Below are 11510 nucleotides of genomic sequence, written 5' to 3' on the forward strand. Positions count from 1 at the left end.
GCAAATCTCTATTTGATATTGTAGATGTTGCTACTATGCTCCACTTGGAGCTATTCCAAATGGTTGCTCCACTATACGTATCCGGTTTGCTACTCATGGTCATCCGGATAGGTGTTAAAGCTTGCATCGACGTAACCCTTTACGTTGAACTCTTCATCACCTCCATAATCGAGAAACATTTCCTTATTCCTAAGGACAATTTTGACCGCTGTCCAATGATCCACTCCTGGATCACTCTTATACCCCTTTTGCCAAACACGTGGCAAGGCACATCGCGGTACACAGCATGGCATATCGTATAGAGCCTATGGCTAAGGCATAGGGGACGACTTTCGTCCTTTCTCTTTCTTTTGCCGTGGTCAAGCTTCAAGTCTTAACTTCACACCTTACAACTCAAGTAAGATCTCCTTCTTTGACTGATCCATCTTGCACTCCTTCAAGATCATGCCAAGGTGTGTGCTCTGTGAAAGTATTATCAGGCGTCTTGATCTATCTCTTATAGATCTTGATACCCAACATGTAAGCATTTTTACACAGGTCTTCCTTTGAAAAACTCTATTCAAACAACCCTTTATGCTTTCTAGAAATTCTACATCATTTCTGATCAACAATATGTCATCCACATATACCTATCAGAAATGTTGTAGTGCTCCCACTCACTTTATTGCAAATACAAGTTTCTTGCAAACTTTGTATAAACCCAAAAACTTTGATCACCTCATCAAAGCGTATGTTCCAACTCCGAGATGCTTGCTCCAGTCCATAGAAGGATCGATGGAGTTTGCATACCTTTTAGCATCCTTAGGATCGACAAAACCTTTCGGTTGTATCACATACAACCTTTCCTCACTGAAACCGTCAAGGAAACTTTGTTTTGACATCCATCTGCAAGATTTCGTAAATGAAAATGCAGCAACTGCTAACATAATTCTAACAGACTTTAGCATCGCTATGATTGAGAAAGTCTCATCACAGTCAACTCCTTGAACTTGTCAGAAACTTCTTTGAGACAAGTCGAGCTTCATAAATGGTGACATTACCATCGGCGTCTGTCTTCTTCTCAAAGATCCATTTATTCTTAATGGCTTGCCTATCATCGGGCAAGTCCACCAAAGTCCATACTTTGTTCTCATACATGGATCCTATCTCGGATTTCATGGCTCCTAGCCATTTGTTGGAATCCGGGCCCACCATCGCTTCTCCATAGCTCATAGGTTCATCATTGTCCAACAACATGACCTTTAAGACAGGGATACCACTCAGAAGTTGTATACACCCTTGTTGACCTACGAGGTTTGGTAGTAACTTGATCTGAAGCTCCATCATCATCATCATTATCTTGCTCTTCAACTGAGGAAAGTGCCACAGAAACATCTTTCTATGCTGCGCTATTCTCTGATTGAAGTGAAGGTTCAACAACCTCATCAAGTTCTATCTTCCTCCCACTCAATTCTTTCGAGAGAAACTCTTTCTCGAGAAAGGACATGTTCATAGCGACAAACAATTTGCCCTCAGATCTGAGATAGAAGGTATACCCAATCGTCTTGTTTGGGTATTCTATGAAGACACAATTTCCGCTTTCGGTTCGAGCTTTTCTGGCCGAAGCCTATCGACATAAGCATCGTAGCCCCAAACCTTAAGAAACAACAACTTAGGTTTCTTGCCAAACCATAGTTCATATGGTGTCGTCTCCACAGACTTAGATGGTGCCCTATTTAAAGTGAATGTAATTGTCTCTAATGCATAACCCCAAAATGATAGCGGTAGATCGGTAAGAGACATCATAGATCGCACCATGTCCAATAGGGTGCGATTACGATGCTTGGACACACCATTACTCTATGGTGTTTCAGGTGGCGTCAACTGTGAAACGATTCCACTTTATCTTTAGTAATTGCCAAACTCATAACTCAGGACTCTTCCCTTGATCAGATCGTAGAAACTTGATCTTCTTGTTGTGATGATTCTCAACTTCACTCTGAAATTGGTTGAACTTTTCAAACGTTTCAGACTTATGCTTCATTAAGTAAATATACCTATATCTACTCAATTCATCGGTGAAGGTGAGATAATAACAATATCCACCGCGTGCGTCAACACTCATTGGACCGCACACATCAGCATGTGTGATTTCCAACAAGTCACTTGCCCGTTCCATTGTACTAGAAAACGGGGTTTTAGTCATCTTGCCTATGAGGCATGGTTCGCATGTGTCAGGTGATTCAAAATCAAGTGACTACAAAAATCCATTAGCATGGAGGTTCTTCATGTGCTTTACACCAATATGACCTAACCGGCAGTGCCACAAGGAAGTGGTACTATCATTATCAACTCTACATCTTTTGGCATCAATGTTATGAACATGTGTATCACTACGACCGAGATTCAATAAACCATTCACATTGGGTGCATGACCATAGAAGGTATTATTCATGTAAATAGAATAACCATTATTCTCTGACTTGAATAACCGTATTGCAATAAACATGATCTAATCATGTTCATGCTCAACGCGGACACCAATGCAAACAACATATATCTAGGTTCATCACTAATCCCGAAGGTAGAGGGAGCGTGCGATGGTGATCATATCATCCTTGGAAACACTTCCAACACACATCGTCACCTCGCCCTTAGCTTGTCTCCGTTTATTCCGTAGCTTTTGTTTCGAGTTACCAATATTAGAAACTGAACCAGTATCTAATACCCATGTGCTACTAGGAGTAATAGTAAGGTACACATCAATAACACATATATCAAATATACTTTTGTTGAAGTTGCCAGCCTTTTTATCTACCAAGTATTTGAGGCAGTTCCGCTACCAGTGACCGTTCCCCTAATAGAAGCACTTTGTCTTGGGTTTGGCTTCTTGGGTTTCTTCACTGGAGCGGCAACTGGCTTGCCATTCATGAAGTCTCCCTTCTTTCCCTTGCCCTTCTTTGAAACCAGTGGTCTTGTTAACCATAAACACTTGATGCTCCTTCTTGATTTCTACCTTCACGGCCTTAAGCACGATGAACAGCTCCGGGATCATCTTCCCTTGCATGTTATAGTTCTTCACGAAACTCTAGTAGCTTGGTGATAGTGACTGGAGAACTTTGTCAATCACTCTCTTATCTGGAAGATTAACTCCCACTTGATTCAAGCGATTGAAGTACCCAGACATTCTGAGCACCTGCTCACTGGCTGAGCTATTCTCCTCCATCTTGTAGGCAAAGATCTTGTCAGAGGTCTCAAACCTCTCAACACGGGCATGAGCCTTAAATACCAATTTCAGCTCTTTGGAACATCTCATATGTTCCATGGCGTTCAAAACGCTTTTGGAGCCCTGACTCTAAGCCGTAAAGCATGGTGCACTAAACTATTAGGTAGTCATCAGAACGTGTCTGCCAGATGTCCACAACATCCACAGACGACACCAGAGGGGTTGGCACACCGAGCGGTGCATCAAGGACAGAAGCCTTCTGTGTAGCAGTGAGGACAATCCTCAGACTACGGCCCTAGTCCGCACAATTGCTTATAATATCTTTCAACTTATTCTTTCTCTAGGAACGTATTAAAACAAGGAGCTAAAGCGCGAGCTATTAATCCACAACATAATTTGCAAAGACAATTTAGACTATGTTCATGATAATTAAGTTCATCTAATCAAATTATTTAATGAACTCCCACTCAGATAGACATCCCTCTAGTCATCTAAGTGATACATGATCCGAATCGACTAGGCTGTGTCTGATCATCACGTGAGACGGACTAGTCATCAACGGTGAACATCTCCATGTTGATCGCATATACTATACGACTCATGTTCGACCTTTCGGTCTCTCGTGTTCCGAGGCCATGTCTGTACATGCTAGGCTCGTCAAGTCAACCTAAGTGTTTTGCTTGTGTTCCGAGGCCATGTCTGTACATGCTAGGCGTGTCAACACCCGTTGTATGCGAACGTTAGAATCTATCACACCCGATCATCACGTGGTGCTTTGAAGCAACGAACCTTCGCAACGGTGCTTACTTAGGGGGAACAGTTTTCTTGAAATTTTAGCCAATGATCATCTTATTTATGCTACCGTCGTTCTAAGCAAATAAGATGTAAACATGACAAACATCACATGCAAATCATAAAGTGACATGATATGACCAATATCATCTTGCGCCTTTGATCTCCATCTTCGAGGCACGACATGATCACCATCGTCACCGACATGACACCATGATCTCCATCATCGTGTCTTGAAGTTGTCTCGCCAACTATTACTTCTACTACTATGGCTAACGGTTAGCAATAAAGTAAAGTAATTACATGGCGTTTTCAATGACACGCATGTCATACAATAAATTAAGACAACTCCTATGGCTCCTGCCGGTTGTCATACTCATCGACACACAAGTCGTGATTCCTATTACAAGAACATGATCAATCTCATACATCACATATATCATTCATCACATCCTTTTGGCCATATCACATCACATAGCATACCCTGCAAAAACAAGTTAGACGTTCTCTAATTGTTGTTGCATGTTTTACGTGGCTGGTAAGGGCTTCTAGCAAGAACCTTTCTTACCTACGCAAAACCACAACGGTGATATGCCAATTGCTATTTACCCTTCATAAGGACCCTCTTCATCGAATCCGATCCGACTAAAGTAGGAGAGACAGACACCCGCTAGCCACCTCATGCATCAAGTGCATGTCTGTCGGTGGAACCTGTCTCACGTAAGAGTACGTGTAAGGTCGGTCCGGGCCGCTTCATCCCACAATGCCGCCGAATCAAGATAAGACTAGTAATGGTAAGAAAATTGAACAAATCATCGCCCACAACTACTTGTGTTCTACTCGTGCATAGAATCTACGCATAGATCTAGCTCATGATGCCACTGTTGGGGATCGTAGCAATAATTCAAAATTTTCCTACGTGTCACCAAGATCAATCTAGGAGATGCTAGCAACGAGAGAGAAGGAGTGCATCTTCATACCCTTGAAGATCGCTAAGCGGAAGCGTTACCAGAATGCGGTTGATGGAGTCGTACTCGCGGCGATTCAAATCGCGGAAGATCCAATCAAGCGCCGAACGGACGGTGCCTCCGCGTTCAACACACGTACAGCCCGGGGACGTCTCCTCCTTCTTGATCCAGCAAGGCGAGAGGAGAAGTCCAACAGCACGACGGCGTGGTGGTGAAGGAGCTTGTGGTTCTCCAGCAGGGCTTCCCCAAACACTATGGAGGAGGAGGAGGAGGTGTAGGAGGAGGGAGGGCTGTGCCAGGGAAGAGGTGCGGCTGCCCTCCCACCCCTCCACTATATATAGGGGCAAGGGGAGAGGGGGAGGCGTCCTAGGGTTTCCCCTAGGGGGCGGCGGCCAAGCAGATTGGATCTCCCTAGGGAAAATCCTAGGGAGACTTGCCCCCCAAGCCAAGCAGGTGGAGGCTTGCCTCCCAAGCCAGGAGGAGGCGCCCCACCTCCCCATGTAATGTGGGAAAAGGTGTGGGGGAGCGCACCACCCCTTAGTGGGCTGGTTCGCTCCTTCCCCTTTGGCCCATGAGGCCCTCCAACATTTGTCGGGGCTCCCGAAACACCTTTCGGTCATGCTGGCCATAGCCTGGTACCCCCGGAACACTTCTAGACTCCAATAGCCTACGTCCAATATATCGATCTTCACCGCCGGACACGTCCGGGATCACATCCGGGACTCCAAACTACCTTCGGTAATCACATACTATTTCCCATAACAACTCTAGCGCCACCGAACCTTAAGTGTGTAGACCCTACGGGTTCGGGAACCATACAGACATGACCGAGACGTTCTCCGGCCAATAACCAACATCGGGATCTGGATACCCATGTTGGCTCCCACATGTTCCATGATGATCTCATCGGATGAACCACGATGTCGAGGATTCAATCAATCACGTATACAATTCCCTTTGTCCATCGGTATGTTACTTGCCCGAGATTCGATCGTCGGTATCCCCATACCTTGTTCAATCTCGTTACCGGAAAGTCTCTTTACTCGTTCCGTAATGCATGATCCCGTGGCTAACTCCTTAGTCACATTGAGCTCATTATGATGATGCATTACCGATTGGGCCCAGAGATACCTCTCCGTCATACGGAGTGACAAATCCCAATCTCGATTCATGCCAACCCAACAGACACTTTCGGAGATACCTGTAGTGCACCTTTATAGCCACCCAGTTACGTTGTGGCGTTTGGTACATCCAAAGCATTCCTACGGTATCTGGGAGTTGCACATCTCATGGTCTAAGGAAATGATACTTGACATAAGAAAAGGTCTAGCAAACGAACTACACGATCTTGAGCTATGCTTAGGATTGGGTCTTGTCCATCACATCATTCTCCTAATGATGTGAGTCCGTTATCAACAACATCCAATGTCCATGGTCAGGAAACCACGACCATCTATTGATCAATGAGCTAGTAAACTAGAGGCTTACTAGGGACATATTACGGTCTATGTACTCACACATGTATTACGGTTCCCGGTTAATACAATTATAGAATGAACAATAGACAATTATCATGAACAAGGAAATGTAATAATAACCATTTTATTATTGCCTCCAGGGCATACTTCCAACACCTCCACCGAGAGCGCCTCCAGCGATGGGACGGCCTCGGCGTGCCGCCACCGTTCTCCTCGCGCAACATCGTGGGGCGGCGTGCGTTCTAGAGCGTGCCGGGGCACACGCTCCAGTTCGTCCTCGGGCACATCGCCGACGGCAACCAGCCGCCGCTGGACTGACCCCGGCGCACGGCGGCGACAAACGTGGCCCACATCTTGGCGCCGAGGTGCACGGCGACGACCTGGACCTCCCATTCTTCCTCCTCCTCCTGGTCTGTGACGCCGACGTCGTGCTCGGTGTCGGCATGCACCACGCCACCCTTCCGCACCCCAAGCCTGAGCCGCGCCACATTGTCGACAGACAGGGTGCGCTCGTCATCAACAACAGCGGCCGCCCCATCCGCGCCGCCACCGGCCATCCTCTACCGCTGACGAAGAAGGCCAAGACGGAGGTGCCGCCGCCGCCTTCGTCCACCTTCGAAGAACTCTGCCGCTTCCAGGAGCAGCAGGGCGCCGACGCCGACGATCGTGGCGTTCGCCCTCGCGATGGAGGCGTGATGACCCACAAGTATAGGGGATCTATCGTAGTCCTTTCGATAAGTAAAAGTGTCGAACCCAACGAGGAGCAGAAGGAAATGACAAGCGGTTTTCAGTAAGGTATTCTCTGCAAGCACTGAAATTATCGGTAACAGATAGTTTTGTGATAAGGTAATTTGTATGGGTAACAAGTAACAAGTGTAAATAAAGTGCAGCAAGGTGGCCCAATCCTTTTTGTAGCAAAGGACAAGCCTGGACAAATTCTTATATAATGGAAAACGCTCCCGAGGACACATGGGAATTATCGTCAAGCTAGTTTTCATCACGCTCATATGATTCGCGTTCGTTACTTTGATAATTTGATATGTGGGTGGACCGGTGCTTGGGTACTACCCTTCCTTGGACAAGCATCCCACTTATGATTAACCACTCTTTCAAGCATCCGCAACTACAAAAGAAGTATTAAGGTAAAACTAACCATAGCATGAAACATATGGATCCAAATCAGCCCCTTACGAAGCAACGCATAAACTAGATTTTAAGCTTCTGTCACTCTAGCAACCCATCATCTACTTATTACTTCCCAATGCCTTCCCCTAGGCCCAAATAATGGTGAGGTGTCATGTAGTCGACGTTCACATAACACCACTAGAGGAAAGACAATATAAATCTCATCAAAATATCGAATGAATACCAAATTCACATGACTACTTATAGCAAGACTTTTCTCATGTCCTCAGGAACAAACGTAACTACTGACAAATCATATTCATTTTCATAATCAGAGGGGTATTAATATCCATAAAGGATCTGAACATATGATCTTCCACCGAATAAACCAACTAGCATCAACTACAAGGAGTAATCAACACTACTAGCAACCCACAGGTACCAATCTGAGGCTTTGAGACAAAGATTGGATACAAGAGATGAACTAGGGTTTGAGAGGGGATGGTGCTGGTGAAGATGTTGATGGAGATTGACCCCCTCCCGATGAGAGGATCGATGGTGATGACGATGGTGATGGTTTCCTCCTCCCGGAGGGATGTTTCCCTGGCAGAATAGCTCCGCCGGAGCCCTAGATTGGTTCCGCCAAGGTTCCACCTCGTGGCGGCTGTGTTTCGTCCCGAAAGCTTGCTTATGATTTTTTCCAGTGTGAAAGACTTCATATAGCAGAAGATGGGCATCGGGGGCCTGCCAGGTGGCCCACGAGACAGGGGCGCGCCCAGGGGGGTAGGGCGCGCCCCCACCCTCATGGCCAGGGTGTGGGCCCCCTCTGGTACTTTCTTCGCTCAGTATTTTTTATTAATTCCAAAAACTGCTCCCGTGAAGTTCCAGGGCTTTTGGAGCTGTGCAAAATAGGTCACTAATATTAGCTCCTTTTCCAGCCCAGAATTCCAGCAGCAGGCGTTCTCCCTCTTCATGTAAACCTTGTAAAAAAGAGAGAATATGCATAAGTATTGTGACATAATGTGTAATAACAGCCCATAATGCAATAAATATCGATATAGAAGCATGATGCAAAATAGACGTATCAACTCCCCCAAGCTTAGACCTCGCTTGTCCTCAAGCGGAAGCCGATATCAAAAAATATGTCCACATGTTTAGAGATAGAGGTGTCGAGAAAATAAAATACAGACATGAGGGCATCATGATCATTCTTATAACAGCAACATATATATATATATATATATATATATATATATATATTGTCATATTATTTCTTATGCTAAAGTAACAATCTATTCACAATGCAAAGTATGAATCAGAAACTTCATTGAAAACTAACAAACTATACTCTCAGTCATTGAAGCAATTGCAATTTATCATAACATCGTTAAGAGTCAATGTAAGAGCTTTTCAGCAAGTCCACATACTCAACTATCATTTAGTTTTTCACAATTGCTAACACTCACACAATACTTATGGGTATGGAGTTTTAATCGGACGCAGAGAAGGATAGGGGCTTATAGCGTTGCCTCCCAACCTTTTACCTCAAGGGTAATGTCAACTATAATAGTTCATGATAAATTACATCCAATTGGATATATATATATCAGGATCTTTCCAACACAATGTGCTTGCCAAAGGATAAAGTATAAAAAGGAAAGGTGAAGATCACCATGACTCTTATATAAGGCATAAGACAAGAATAAAAGATAGGCCCTTCGCAGAGGGAAGCAGAGGTTGTCATGTGCTTTTAGGGTTGGATGCACAAAATCTTAATGTGAAAGAACGTTACTTTATATTGCCGTTTGTGATATGGACCTTTATTATGCAGTCCGTCGCTTTTATTTCTTCCACATCACAAGATCGTATAAGCTTATTTTCTCCACATTAATAAATCATACATATTTAGATAGCAATTTTTATTGCTTGCAACAATGACAACTTACTTGAAGGATCTTACTCAATCCATAGGTAGATATGGTGGACTCTCATGGCAAAACTGGGTTTAAGGATATTTGGAAGCACAAGTAGTATCTCTAGTTGGTGCAAAGAATTTGGCTAGCATGAGGGGGAAGGCAAGCTCAACATGTTGGACGATCCATGACAAAATACTTTATTTCGGATATAGGAAAACATAACCCATTACGTTGTCTTCCTTGTCCAACATCAACTCTTTAGCATGTCATATTTTAATGAGTGCTCACAATCATAAAAGATGTCCAAGATAGTATATTTATATGTGAGAACCTCTCTTTCTTTATTACTTCCTATTAATTGCAACGATGACCAAAACTATGCTTGCCAACTTTCAACAACTTTTATTCATCATAATCTTTTATGTGAAGTCATTACTTTTCACAAGATCAATATGATCTCTTTGTTTCTTTTTATTCTTTTCTTTTTCTTATTATTCCCTCAAGATCATAGCAAGATAATCGAGCCCTTGACTCAACACTAATTTATTATATATAGCGGACTCGATTACATAGAAGGATCATAAAGCAAAGCTCAAAACTAGATCATACTAAAACTTCAGTCTACTAGATCAAGATATTACCAAAAGGATCGAACTAAGAAAAACCGTAAAAATAGGAGTGGATGGTGATACGATACCGGGGCACCTCCCCCAAGCTTGGCAGTTGCCAAGGGGAGTGCCCATACCAAATACTTAGTTTTCTTTTGCTGGTGAGGAGGATGGTAGTGTTGTTGATGACGCGGGCTTGTCGTCCATCTTCCAAGGCATAGGCTCACCATCATAGAAGGAGGATCGAGTCTCCGGGATTCTCAGATCTTCAGCCAAACTCATCCTCTTGAATCTATATTCATACTCACAGTTTTGGTTTTGTAGGTCATAGATCTGTGCTTGGAGGTGCTCGATTTTCTCGTGAAGCTTGAAGATGGTCTCCCCAATGTCCTTGGCCTCCAGCTTGTAGTTGTTGGTGAACTACGCGATCATCATGTGGTTGGCGTCGAGTCCGCGTTCCACCATCCCTTGGCACTTGAAGATTTGTTGCTCCATTGCTTCGAGCCTCATCTCCATGCTTCCGGTCCTTCTGGGTACCTCAACATCGCGGATGTGCAGCACCCCCTCACGCATCTCAATGGCTTGAGGGTGTTGCAGCACCTTCGCGAGGTAGGGGTTGATGACCCTCTCGAAGAACTTGTCCTTGGGGGCGCTTGAAGACGTCATGGTGATCTAGATCTGTCAGAAAAACAGCTCGAAACAAAAACAGAGGATATTTACGTGATACGAGGGTCAAAACCTTCGGGAGATTATATAATGAATTTTTACTGACCAAAAGAAGTAACGTACAAGGAAACAGAGTCCGAAGAGCACACGAGGCGTCCACGAGGCAGGGGGCACGCCCAGGGGGTAGGGCGCACCCTCCACCCTCATGGACGCCTCGTGTCCTTCCCGGACTGCTTCTTATTTTCCTATTTTCTTAAATATTCCAAAACGGAGAAAATTTGCTATTTGAACTGTTTTGGAGCAGGTTTACTTACCGTACTACATACCTATTCCTTTTTGGAGTCTGAAACATTCTGGAAACTGTCCCTTATGTACTCCTCCGGGGTTACGGTTTCAATAACATTAGTTTTAACATTTATAGGATTACCTGAAATATAATGTTTGATTCTTTGACCGTTCACCACCTTCGAAGTTGTTGATTTTTATGGCACCAGAACGATAGAACTCCTCGATAATGTAAGGACCTTCCAACTTAGAGAGGAGTTTTCCTGCAAAAAATCTTAAACTAGAGTTGCATAGCAACACGTAATCACCTACATTAAACTCACGCCTTTGTATCCTTTTCTTATGCCATCTTTTAACTTTTTCTTTAAACAGTTTGGCATTCTCATAGGCCTGGGTTCTCCACGCATCAAGTGAGCTAATGTTAAATAGCCTTTTATCACCGGCAAGTTTGAAATCATAATTGAGCT

Source organism: Triticum aestivum, chromosome 3D, assembly GCF_018294505.1.
Source record: "Triticum aestivum cultivar Chinese Spring chromosome 3D, IWGSC CS RefSeq v2.1, whole genome shotgun sequence".
In the NCBI taxonomy this organism is placed as follows: Eukaryota; Viridiplantae; Streptophyta; class Magnoliopsida; order Poales; family Poaceae; genus Triticum; species Triticum aestivum.